We start from the raw sequence: 12,051 nt of genomic DNA, 5'->3' as shown, positions 1-12,051 counted from the left end.
ACAGCTACCAAAACTCACACACATAAAATGTGCCATTCTGGCCATACCAAGGGCTACAAAGGTGTTATGGATTGAACTGTGTCCCTCAAAATTTGTGTTGGAATCAGGGATGGATTACCCAACAGGAAAGGTACACATGGACTTACTAAAGTGCAGTGCACGATTTCACACAGGTGAAATTTCACCCTTGCACTGCAGATTAGTAAATAAACACAAATAAGCCCACGCATACCTTGCTTCCTGGATGATCCTCCCCTGGCTGGACTCTCAACCTCTCTCTATACCTGATGTAATCTCATTTGGGAATAGGGTTTTCTTTGTTAATGGCTCATATCAGAGTAGGGTGTGTCTTAAACCTAGTCACTTTTGAGATGTAAAAAGAACAGATTAGACACAGACACAAGCAAGCACAAATGGGAAAGAGCTGCCAGGTGGAGATAGACAAGGAACCCCGGGGTAGAGAACTGAGACGAGGATTTTCCCTCAGAGCTGACTGAGAGAGCCTCCCCCTAGAACCAGTGCCCTGAATTCAGACTTCTAGCCTCCACAACTGAGGAAATAAAATTTTATTCATTAAAACCACCCACTTGTGATATTTCTGTTACAACAACACCGAGAAACTAAAGGGGAGGGGATTTGACCTTCATGGGCTGGTCAGAGAAGGCTCCCCGGAGGGGTGCGGCCTAGGAGCTGAGATCAGGGGTGACTGGTTAACGAGGCTAAGAGGGGAGGAGAGGACATTCCGGCAGTGGGAACAGAATGTGCAAGTGCTCAGCAGCAGCCGGAAGCATGGCCAACATAATGTTTTCTCGATTCCAAGACACTTTATTTTTCACTTTCAACCTCTCCTAAATCAGGTTACGTCGCACAGTGCAGTCTGTCTGTAGTCCTGACATAGTTAACATTGCCTGCACAATCCCACGCTTCACAAGCCCCAGGCTCAAACCCTGCCGAAAGGATGTCAGTGGCTTGGAAGAAAATCCCAGAAGCAAGAGCAGAGCATTCCTTTAAACCCAAACCAGGGACCCAAATGATGGAAATCCCCAGGGGAGGGGAACCAGACTGGTTAGCAACGTTCTCAAACCAGGAATCAAAAGCCAGCTTGCTCTGCATGATTGCAAAGCTGTCTAAAGAGCTGACACCAGGGGCTCCTGGTAGTTTCATGGTTGCTGCCTGTTTTAAGGAGTCTGTACCGCTGTCACCAGTACTAGGGATGGCTCGGGAGGAGGTGGCAGGGACACACAGACATCACAACTCTGAGCCGAAACGGGATTCGCGGCAGTCGGGCTCTTAAATGTGAAAGAGTCTTGGGAACACTGCTGACAATTTATTTTGCTTATGTTGGCCTTTTTATGTGTGCATCGGAATTATATATAATGAAAATCTATGTCCAAGCCAAACAGAGCTCTTTCCAGAAGCATAAAATAAAAAGCCTGGTGAAGACAGAGCTGTGGGGCATAGCTATCTGGCAGCGTTCTTTTTCCCTTAGTGGCATCTTTTACAATCAATGACATCGTAGATTTAATGAGACATAGGGTAATAAAAAGAATAGCAACCATAGGAAACACAGGCTTACCATGAGCCAGGTGTGATTAGAAGTACTTTATAGTTATTCACTTATTTATTCTGGACTAGTCTAAGACCGATCAATCATTAGAAAAGAACACCATGTTTGGTGGAGGTTCAGCAAAAACAAGGGAAACCCTCCATGAGATGGGTTGACAAAATAACTATAACAATGAGCTCAGACCTGAAGATAGTGCAGGACCAGGCAATGTTTTATTCTATTATACACGGGATTGCCATGAGTCGGAGCCAGCTCGACGGCAACTCACACACACAAAAAAAACAAAACCAAAGCCACTGCGTGGAGTCGATTTTGACACATAGTGACCCTATAGACCCTATAGGACAGAGTAGAACTGCCCTGTAGAGTTTCCAAAGAGTGCCTGGTGGATTCAAACTACTGACCTTTTGGTTGGCAGCCGTAGCACTTAACCACTACGCCACCAGGGTTTCCACAACTCACAACAGTCTATGAAATAAGGACTATGGATTATCTCCTTTTTACAGAGGAAATTGAGGCCCAGAAAGGTTAAGTAACTTGCCCAAGGTCACACAGCTATTAAATGGTAGAACCCACTTAAAGAAGGCAGTAGGGCCCGAGTGGAAAGAATGAAGGGCACAGTGGTCAAGGTGAGCCAGAGCAGACCAGGTAAGGGGAACCAGGCAGGGTTGTTTGCAGAGGAGCACACCTAGTTATTTAACCCTCCTGAGACTCATCTGCAAACCCTGGTGGTATAGTGGTTAAAAGCTACATCTGCTAACCAAAAGGTCGGCATTTCCAATCCACCAGGCATTCCTTACAAACTCTATGGGGCAGTTCTACTCTGTCCCCCAGGGTCACTATGAGTCGGCATCGACTCAACAGCAGTGGGCTTGGGTTATTTTGGGTTTTGAGGTTCATCTAAGGAGTCCTTGTGGTATAGTGGTTAAGCGCTTCATTGCTAACCCAAAGATCAGCAGTTTGAACCCACTAAGCACTCTCTGGAAACACTACGAGGCATTTCTACTCTGTCCTAGAGGTTGGTTTTTGGGTTTTCGAGACTCATCTGGAAATGGGGGGAAATCCTGGTGGCTTAATGGTTAAGAGCTATGGCTGCTAACCAAAAGATTGGCAGTTCCAATCCACCAGACGCTGCTTGGAAACACTATGGGGCAGTTCTACTCTGTCCTTTAGGGTCGCTATGGACCAGAATCAACTCAACAGCAACAGGCTTTTTTTTCTTTTTTTTTTTTGGCTTGGAAATGAGGATAATCCTCTCGGAGAAATATGGTGAGGATTTGATGAGCCGGCGCCTGGTATATGTGCTCAGTAAACGGTCCCCAGTGTGGTGATTATCATCACTATTATCAAGGGCCCTTCCAGCTTTGACCTGCGATTCTCACTCGGATTTGCAGCCCAAGAGTTTCAGCCCAGGATGTGGTCAGGAACAACTGCTCTTTGCGAGCCCAGCAGGTCTGCCAGGGTGAGCCCAACCTGATAAACGGACCTTACCTCCTGGTGGTGGCCAAGGGCCCCTGCCTTGTTCAACATCTCTGAGTCACAACGTTCCCCAGCCAGCTCAGAGGCAGGGACTGTGTCGATGATTGCTCTCACATCCGTCCCTACAGACAAGCCTGACTTGGCTCAGCTGAGTCAGGCCGATGGAGGCTACAGGGGCTGGGGAAGTCTGGGGAGGGTCCTCCAACCTGCTGCCACTGAGACCTTGGATTCTGAGGCTCGTTAGCAGCAGAGAGGTATTCATTAGAGAGTAGCAGCCTAGCAGTGAGCCTTTTTCTTTAGCCATTAAGAGCATAGAGAAAAAAACAAAATCTCCCATGCACCATCCAGCCCTCAGCCCCTGTCCAGAGGCAAACATTGTTACCATTTTCTTGTGTCAGCACATGTTATGTGATTGCACGCCACACACACACACACACGCACACACACACACGGTCCTGCACCTCCCTGGCTCTGCAATATATTTTTCAATCTGCTTCATTGCCGTACAGAACCATTGGCCTTGACCTTTTTAACGGCTGCTTAGTATTTCATCATGTTGCCAACCCATCATCACATAGCCAATCTCTTGTTGACACACATTTTAGATATTTGCATCTTTGGCTATTCCTACAGTGCCCTAATGGCTGTCCTTCTCAGATAACTTTTTCTGGAAATTTTTAAGGGGGTTCAGTGCCCACTGCTGCCAGCATGGGACCCAAAATGTAGGCAGGAAGCAGAGAAAGATGAATGGAGAACACTGCTGCCGGCTCATCATACAGGCCCCCTTGGGGGCTCAGCTTCCGCATCCACGCAGGGCCACTTCACCTCCCAGTTCCCTTCTGGTTCTGAATTCTCTAGATAGTCTTGGTCCAGTCCCAGAGGCCAGAGGCAGGAGGGCCTTGGAGCGCAGAGGGCCAGAGTCCAGGGATGACAGCTTTTCTCCCTGCCCTAGGTAGCCCCAGAGCCTCACCTGTCACCCCAGCAACCTGGCACACCCTCTGAGTTAGTTTCCTAGCGGCCATGACAAAACACCACAAACAGGGTGACTTAACGGAAATGCATGCTCTTAGGGTCCTGGAGGCCAGAAGTCCAAAGACAAGGTGTGAGCAGCGTTGGTTCCTTCTGAGGCAGAACCTGCTCCATGCCTCTCTCCCAGCCCCTGGTGGCTGCTGGCGGACCTTGGCGTTCCTTGGCTCATAGACATATCGCTCCAGTCTCTGCCTCCATCCTCACATAGCCTTTTCCCATGTGTCCCTGTGTCTCTCCACATCTCCCTCTCCTTTCTTTTATAAAGAAACCAGTCATTGGATTGGGTCCACCCTCATCCAGTATGACCTCATCTTAACCTGATCACAGTTGCAAAGACCCTATTTCCAAATAAGGTCCCAATTGCAGGTACCAGGGTTAGGACTTAAACATACCTTTGTGTGTGTGTGTGTATGTGTGTGGTAAATATATATATAACAAAACATTTGCCATTTCAACACTTTCTTTACATGTTCAATTCAGGGACATTAATTACGTTCGTCATGGTGTGCAACCGTCACCACTATCCATTTCAAAAGTTTTCCATCACCCTTAACAGAGAAGCTCAGTGTCCCCGAATCAATGGCTCCCCCTTCCCCCCTCCCTCTTGCCCCTGGTAACCACTAATCACCTTTGGTCTCTATTAAAAACCAGTTGCTGTCAAGTCCATTTTGACTCATGACAACCCAATATGTGTCAGAGCAACACTGTGCACTTGCTGATTTTTCGGAGGTAGATCGCCAGTCCCTGTTTCTGAGGTGCCTCTGGGTGAACTCAAACCTCCAGCTTTTGGCTAGCAGCTGAGAGCATTAACTGTGAACTCTTACATATTTACCTAGTCCAGATATTTTGTATAAGCGGGAGGTACAATATTTGTCTTTCTGTGACAGACTTTTTTCACTCAGCATGGTTTCACACAATGAGTCAATAGGAACCGGTTATTGTGTTGACTGTTTCTAAGGTTCATCCATGTTGCAGCATGTTTCAGGACTTCATTTCTCTTTATGGTTGTGTAATATTTCTGAACATATCTTTTTGAGAGACATGGTTCGACCCATTCCACCCTTTGTATTCCCTCCCCCACACGTACACACATACCCTCCCTCTTCCCTAGGCTGCCTCCTTCTCACTCTACAGATCTCCCTCAACCCCTCTCTTCTCAGAAAAGGCTTTCCTTCTCCAAAGTGGACCCTAGCCATGTCAGGCCCTGTCCTAACCATTTCACATGTGCTAATTCACTTAATCCCCTCAGGGGCCAAAAAAGTCTGGACAGCAAAAAGCCAAATCCACTGCCATCAAGTCGGTTCTGACTCACAGTGACCCTATAGGACAGAGTAGTACTGCCCCATAGGGTTTCCACACAGCACCTGATGGATTTGAACTGCCAACCTTTTGGTTAGCACCCATAGCTCTTAACCACTGCGCCACTAGGGTTTCCAACTGGACAGCAAATGGTTCTTCTTATTATCCCCATTTTGTGATGGAGAAACTGGCGCACAGAGGGGTTAAGTACTTGCTTAAGGCCACACAGCCAGGAAGTGGTGGAGCCAAGGTATAGAAAGCACCCAATTAACGTTCCTGAACAAATGAATTTCTATTTCAGAGACAAAGATAGTGAGGCTCTGAGGGGCGCGGGATTAAACAGGGTGGCTGAGGGAAAAGCCCAAGTCCTTAGACCCTGACCGCCGCGTCCACATCCCCTCCCTGCCATTTGCTGCCTTACTACCATCTGGAAAGAGAGCCAGGTGAGACCTGGTGCCAAGCCCCGTGGTTGCCAGCCTCCCTCATAATTAAAGACGCACACATTAAAGATAGCTGCAAGGTACCATGAGCCATCCATTCAGCCTGCAAAAATAAATCCAAAAGGTAAAATTCGGGTTGGCCCACCCTGGAGGGAGAAGCAGCGGCTTACATCACCGCAGGCTCCAAATAGCCTAGAGTTTCCAGAGGCCAATAAAATCTCTGGAGCCCTTTGACCCAGCCCTCTGCATTTGGGAACGGGCCCAGGGAAGCAGCCCAAAAGGGGACAAAAATAGAATGTGCCAGCAGCTGCCCTAGCCAAGCACTGGAGATATCCAGATGCCCATCAAGACCCCAGCCAACTGGGCTGTGGCTGTGGACAGACTGGCCTCTGTTCCCACCACCTCTGCTCAGCCCAGGCTGCCTTCCTTCCTCACCTTTAGGCCTTAGCACAGACTGTGCCCTCCACCACCCTTCCCGTCACTGTTTACCTGGCTATCACTCATCCTTCTGTCTCGGCTAGAAGCCACTTTCTCCCTCCCTTTCCCCATGGGAAAGGCAGTTAACAGGCTCCTGGAATTCCCCACATGCCTGTGTTTCCCCATCGCAGCTCCGTCATGCTGGCTGTGTCACTTGCGTGTGGTCTGGCACCACCACTGCGCTGTGAATCTTTCAACACTGGTTGGTAACTGCTGTTGTCGTTAGTTGCCATTGAGTCGATCTCCACTCATGCTGGCCCTGTGTGTACAGAAGAGAACTGCTTCACAGGGTTTTCAAGGCTGTGACCTGTCAGAAGCAGATCACCAGGTCTGTCTTCCCCGGCACCCTGGGGTGGATTCAAACCACCAACCTTTCAGCTAATAGCCGAGCGCTTAATTGTTTGTGCCACCCAGGAATTCCTCCCCACTAGACTGAGCGTGCCGAGGCGGGAACCAGAGCTGGGGAGCTGACTTCCTTCATTAGAACATGGTACACAGATCCCAGAGTGGCGCCTGGTGGTGGTATCAGCCAACCTGCGGCTGCATTTTCGCTACTACGTCCCTGGAGCCCAACACAGTGCCTGACACAGAAGGGATCTCAGCAAATAGCCACTGAACGCCTTATGTGGACTGAGGGGTACATGGGGCGATACAGCAAAATCCCCCAAAGTCTGTGTAACCTTTCACAAGTATGTAAGAAATCATTGCAATGCTCAGAAGAATGACACAGATTCATCTGGGGACAAGCTACTGAGATTAAAAGTCCATCTTTGTAGTGGTGGTGGTCGCCTAACTTCGTAAATATACTAACAGCCACTGAATTGTACACTTCTAAAGGGCGAGTTTTTTTTTATTGTGCTTCAAGTGAAAGTTTACAAATCAGGTCAGTTTCTCATACAAAAACTTACACACACCCTGCTATGTACTCCTAGCTGCTCTCCCCCTAATGAGACAGGACACTCCTCCTTTCCGCCCTGTATTCCCCATGACCATTCAACCAGCTCCCGTCCCCCTCTCCCTTCTCATCTGGCCTCCAGACAGGAGCTGTCCACATAGTCTCATGTGTTTCCTTGAACCAAGAAGCTCACTCCTCACCAGTATCATTTTCTATCTTATAGTCGGTCCAAGCCCTGTTTGAAGAGTTGGCTTCTGGAATGGCTCCAGTCTTGGGCTAACAGAGGGTCCAGGGACCATGGCATCCAGGGTCCCTCTAGTCTCAGTCAGACCATTAAGTCTTGCCTTTTTACAAGGATTTGAGGTCTGCATCCCACTGTTCTCCTATTCAATCAGGGATCTTCTGTTGTGTTCTCTGTCAGGGCAGTCATTGGTGGAAGCTGGGCATCGTCTAGTTCTTCTGGTCTCAGGCTGATGTAGTCTCTGGTTTATGTGGCCCTTTCTGTCTCTTGGGCTCATATTTACCTTGTCTCTTTGGTGTTCTTCATTCTCCCTCGCTTCAGGTGGGTTGAGACCAATTGATGCATCTTAGATGGCCGCTTGCTAGCATTTAAGACAAAGGATATATTTTATGATATGTGAGTTTTATCTCAATAAAACAATGCATCTTTGATGAAGCTGAACTGTGCAGCCCAGTCACCACAAGAACGAATCAAGGAAAAAATAAAACAGTTGCTGTCAAGTCGATTCTGACTCATGGGCACCCCATGTGTGTAAGAGTAGAACTGTGCTCCACAGTGTTTTGTTTTTTTTTTTTTAATAATTTTTATTGAGCTTTAAGTGAACGTTTACAAATCAAGTCAGTCTGTCACATATAAGCTTATATACACCTTACTCCGTACTCCCACTTACTCTCCCACTAATGAGTCAGCCCTTCCAGTCTCTCCTTTCTTGACAATTTTGCCAGTTTCTAACCCTCTCTACCCTCCCATCCCCCCTCCAGACAGGAGATGCCAACACAGTCTCAAGTGTCCAGCTGATATAATTAGCTCACTCTTCATCAGCATCTCTCTCCTACCCACTGTCCAGTCCCTTCCATGTCTGATGAGTTGTCTTCGAGGATGGTTCCTGTCCTGGGCCAACAGAAGGTTTGGGGACCATGACCGCCGGGATTCCCCTAGTCTCAGTCAGACCATTAAGTCTGGTCTTTTTATGAGAATTTGGGGTCTGCATCCCACTGTTCTCCTGCTCCCTCAGGGGTTCTCTGTTGTGCTCCCTGTCAGGGCAGTCATCGACTGGGGCCGGGCACCATCTAGTTCTTCTGGTCTCAGGATGATGATGTAAGTCTCTGGTTCCTGTGGCCTCCACAGTGTTTTTGATGGGTGATTTTTTGCTAGTTCTTTCTTCTGAGGCACCTCTGGTTGGACTTAATCTGCAACATTTCAGTTAGCAGCTAGGGTGTTAAACATTTTTACCACCCAGGGAGCCCAATTCAAAAAAAGGACCAGGAATGAAGGCTGGACTTTTATTTCCTCCTTCCTGTTGGCTGGACTATGGATTTGACGGTTGGAAGGCTGGAATTCAAGTGGCCATAATGAATCTTGAGATTGAAGCCACATGTAAAAATGGCAGAGCAACAAGACGGAAGGAGCCTGGGTCCACGATGATTATGGAGCTGCCATACTAGTCCTAGATTGTCAACATTCAACTGCATATCCATGAGTTAAGCATTGTCAACATTCAACTGCATATCCATGAGTTAAGCTTCTGTCTTAAATCACTGATATTTAGGTTTTTTGTCGCTCCCAAGCAAATCTAGGTATAAGTCAAACTGACTGTGGTCAAGTTTATGTTTAAACAATGGGGTCAATATCCAGAAAGCTGGAGAAAAAGTAGCTTCTCATTCCGCCTTCCCTCCCTTCTTTCACTTCTTCACTCTTTCCCAAAATAGGTGTTGATTGTTTCCCGTGTTGCCCACCTGAGCAGGGCACCTTACCTGTGTTAAGTAAAAAAGCATACTTCCTAGCTCAAGAAGGGAGAGTTGATACAAATATAAATAGCACAGCAGACCGATGTACATGTTTATTGACACCAAGAATCTATGCATCCACACAGATGTTACCTAAACTTCTTCAGATGTTACACAAACACACACACACACATACATCCTCTTTATCTCTGCTGTCACTATTTGGTGCCCATGTAGCCAAACCCCACCCAGGACCAGCAGAATGTGGTCCCTTGGGACCAGCAGGCTCCAGTGCTCCTGATCACGGGGTCAGCGTGGCTGAGGTCCAAGTCTGCTCTAGGCCAGGAATGCTGGGACCTCTCCAAGCTCTCTTTCTCTCTGAAGCTCAGGTTTGACTCTCTGGGGCTTGAGGAAGATCCCCCTGGAAAGGTCTGGCTGCTTCTTAACCTCTGAGGCTTCGGGGGCTGAAGGAGGTATGGAGAATCCCAGGGGCCTGTAGACAATAGGTAATAGGCAGTGTCATTATCTCCATTATACGGATGAGGATAATGAGGCCCTTGACAGGTGTAAGCCACAGGATTCACTAACGACAGGGCTGGGACCCAACTCCCAGTTCCTCCCTTCCTGGCATACAGGCTGCATGGTGAAGAGTGAAGATTCTCTTTATTTCTTTTCTAATAACCACTTATCGAGCACTTACTCCAGACTAGGCACTGTGCCAAATGCTTTACATAACTTGTTTCACGTGTTCCCCATAACCATCCTATGAGGTGGGCTGTATTTTATACTCCCACTTTAGACATGAGAGTAGTAGGGGTAAGGAAAACTAAATAGCCTGTCCAAGATCACCAGTGTCTAAGACAAGTTGAGATCCACGCCTGGGTCTCTGACCCCGAAATCCATCCGAGAAACCCACCAGGCGGGGGAGGGGCACACTTGGAAATCTTGGAAGGGCTTCGGTGTTCCTTGAGGCCCTTAAAGAGCACGTTAGAGTCCATGTGTGCGTGTGTGTGCGCGTGCCTGCATATGCAGTTTCTAAGGCAAAGGTCATTCATTGTTCTCAGCAGCTCCGCAAGGGAACTCTTGACCCAGAAAAGGCCCAGAACCACTGATGCTGAGTAAAACCCTTGGCTTCTGGGTCAGAGATGCTGTGGCTTTTGGCAAGTCAGGCAGGGGACAGGAAGGCAAGAGTTATTTGGGGATAAGATGGGGGGATAGTTCAGGTTTTTTTTTTTTTTAATGTTTTACTGCTATATCTCTTGGTCCTTTGACCACTGACAGACCAGGAAAGCCATGCCCACTGCTCAGGGCCTCTGGTCCCAGCTGAAACCTGGCCTGTCTGCCCTGGAAACAGGGCTCTGCCAGACACTCTTGCTGTGCACCATTTGATCTCAGGCCCTCCAGCACCCAGAGCAACTCACAGGGCAGGCCCCGGGACCCTGCTCTCCCAGGACACCCAACCCCCACGAGCTGAGCCATGCGGTCAGCAGCCAAGGGCACCCAGGTCAACACCCCAGGGTCCACTGTAAAAATGGCGGTGCAGGGGCTTCTGACCTCTAACTTCACAAGGGGCAAGAATCAAGATCAACAGCCCAAGGCTAACTGCTATGAGGCAGAGGGCAGACATACCTCCTCTCCAACTTTTTTACCAATTTTGATACCAGCCGTCCCTCCCACGGCACTACTTCTCTGCTGGGTTTGATAATTCGTTGCAATGGCCACACAGAGCTCACAGACCATACTTAAAATTTATTAGGGAAGTAACAGGTTACAATTCAGGCTCAGGGATGACTCAGGATACAGTTCTTCAGCCAGGACAACTCCTCAGCTGTGCCCACAGGCAGGCCTCCTCCTGGCCCCTTGCCCTCTGTCCTGCTCCAGCAAGTGTTACAAAGCTCTTTAGCTCTAACAATAAGTGCCCGGGGCCACCCCACACCCCCAGTAAGCCTCAGCCCGAAGGCACTCAGCTTTCTCACTCTATGGGCCAGGAAGCCCACCACTCCATCTCCTGCAAGTCTCTTGGTTCTGCTGTTGCTGGTTCTCTGCCATGCTTGCTTCCACTTCTCACCGTCTCACGCCATCTCTGGCGTTACAGCTCTCCCTCTCTGCCTCCTGGGTCTAGGAGATTCTCAGTGCAGGGACCCCAGGTCCAAATGACCAGCTCCACTCTCATCTTTTCTTGCTGGTAGTGAGGTCCCCCATCCGCCTCTGGGATGGCTCATTTTAAGCCAAGCAGGATGGGAAAATTGACCATCCCTTTGTTAGTGTTCCATACACCTTATTTGCATGGTCCCACCCCAACAAGAGTGCCATGCACCTTATTTGCATTATTAGCAAGCTACCCAATCCCCTTGGTGAGCCAAAAGCACCTCATTTACATAATCCCACCATCTGGTGGGGCTATAAGACTATGGCAAGAAAAGCCATATAAAAGCAATCCATCGCATTGGACACCCCAACCCCTCTGGGCTGCGTTCTAAAGGGCTACCCAGCCCCTAGAAGCCCCCTTCCACCCCCATTCCCGGCCCAGATGTTCAACATGATGCTGAAGGGAACATTCCTCTCAGGTGCCTCAGTGGGCCTCGACCAACTCAGATAAAACCCCAGGAGTGGAGGAATGGGCAGCTGAGTGGCAGAGATGGGGGCTTCCTGTGATAGCAGGGCTGCAGAGAAGGGGTCGAGGATGCACAGCAAGGGACAGGCTTTCTGACCATACTTGACTGATACAGACGCTGCTGGTACTGACTCAGGAACTCCCTCCGCCTGGAGCTCTCAGAGGGGCTCAAGGCCAGAGAGCCTAACCCTACTGGCTGCTGTGGACCTTGGGGGAAATGCTACGCCTCAGTTTCCTCCTTTGCACCCGTGAGGGGGACAACCTCTGCCTTGGGGTTATTGAA

The sequence above is a fragment of the Elephas maximus genome, chromosome 7 (genome assembly GCF_024166365.1).
Source record: "Elephas maximus indicus isolate mEleMax1 chromosome 7, mEleMax1 primary haplotype, whole genome shotgun sequence".
Taxonomy (NCBI): domain Eukaryota; kingdom Metazoa; phylum Chordata; class Mammalia; order Proboscidea; family Elephantidae; genus Elephas; species Elephas maximus.
Note: the sequence above shows the minus strand (reverse complement) of the source record.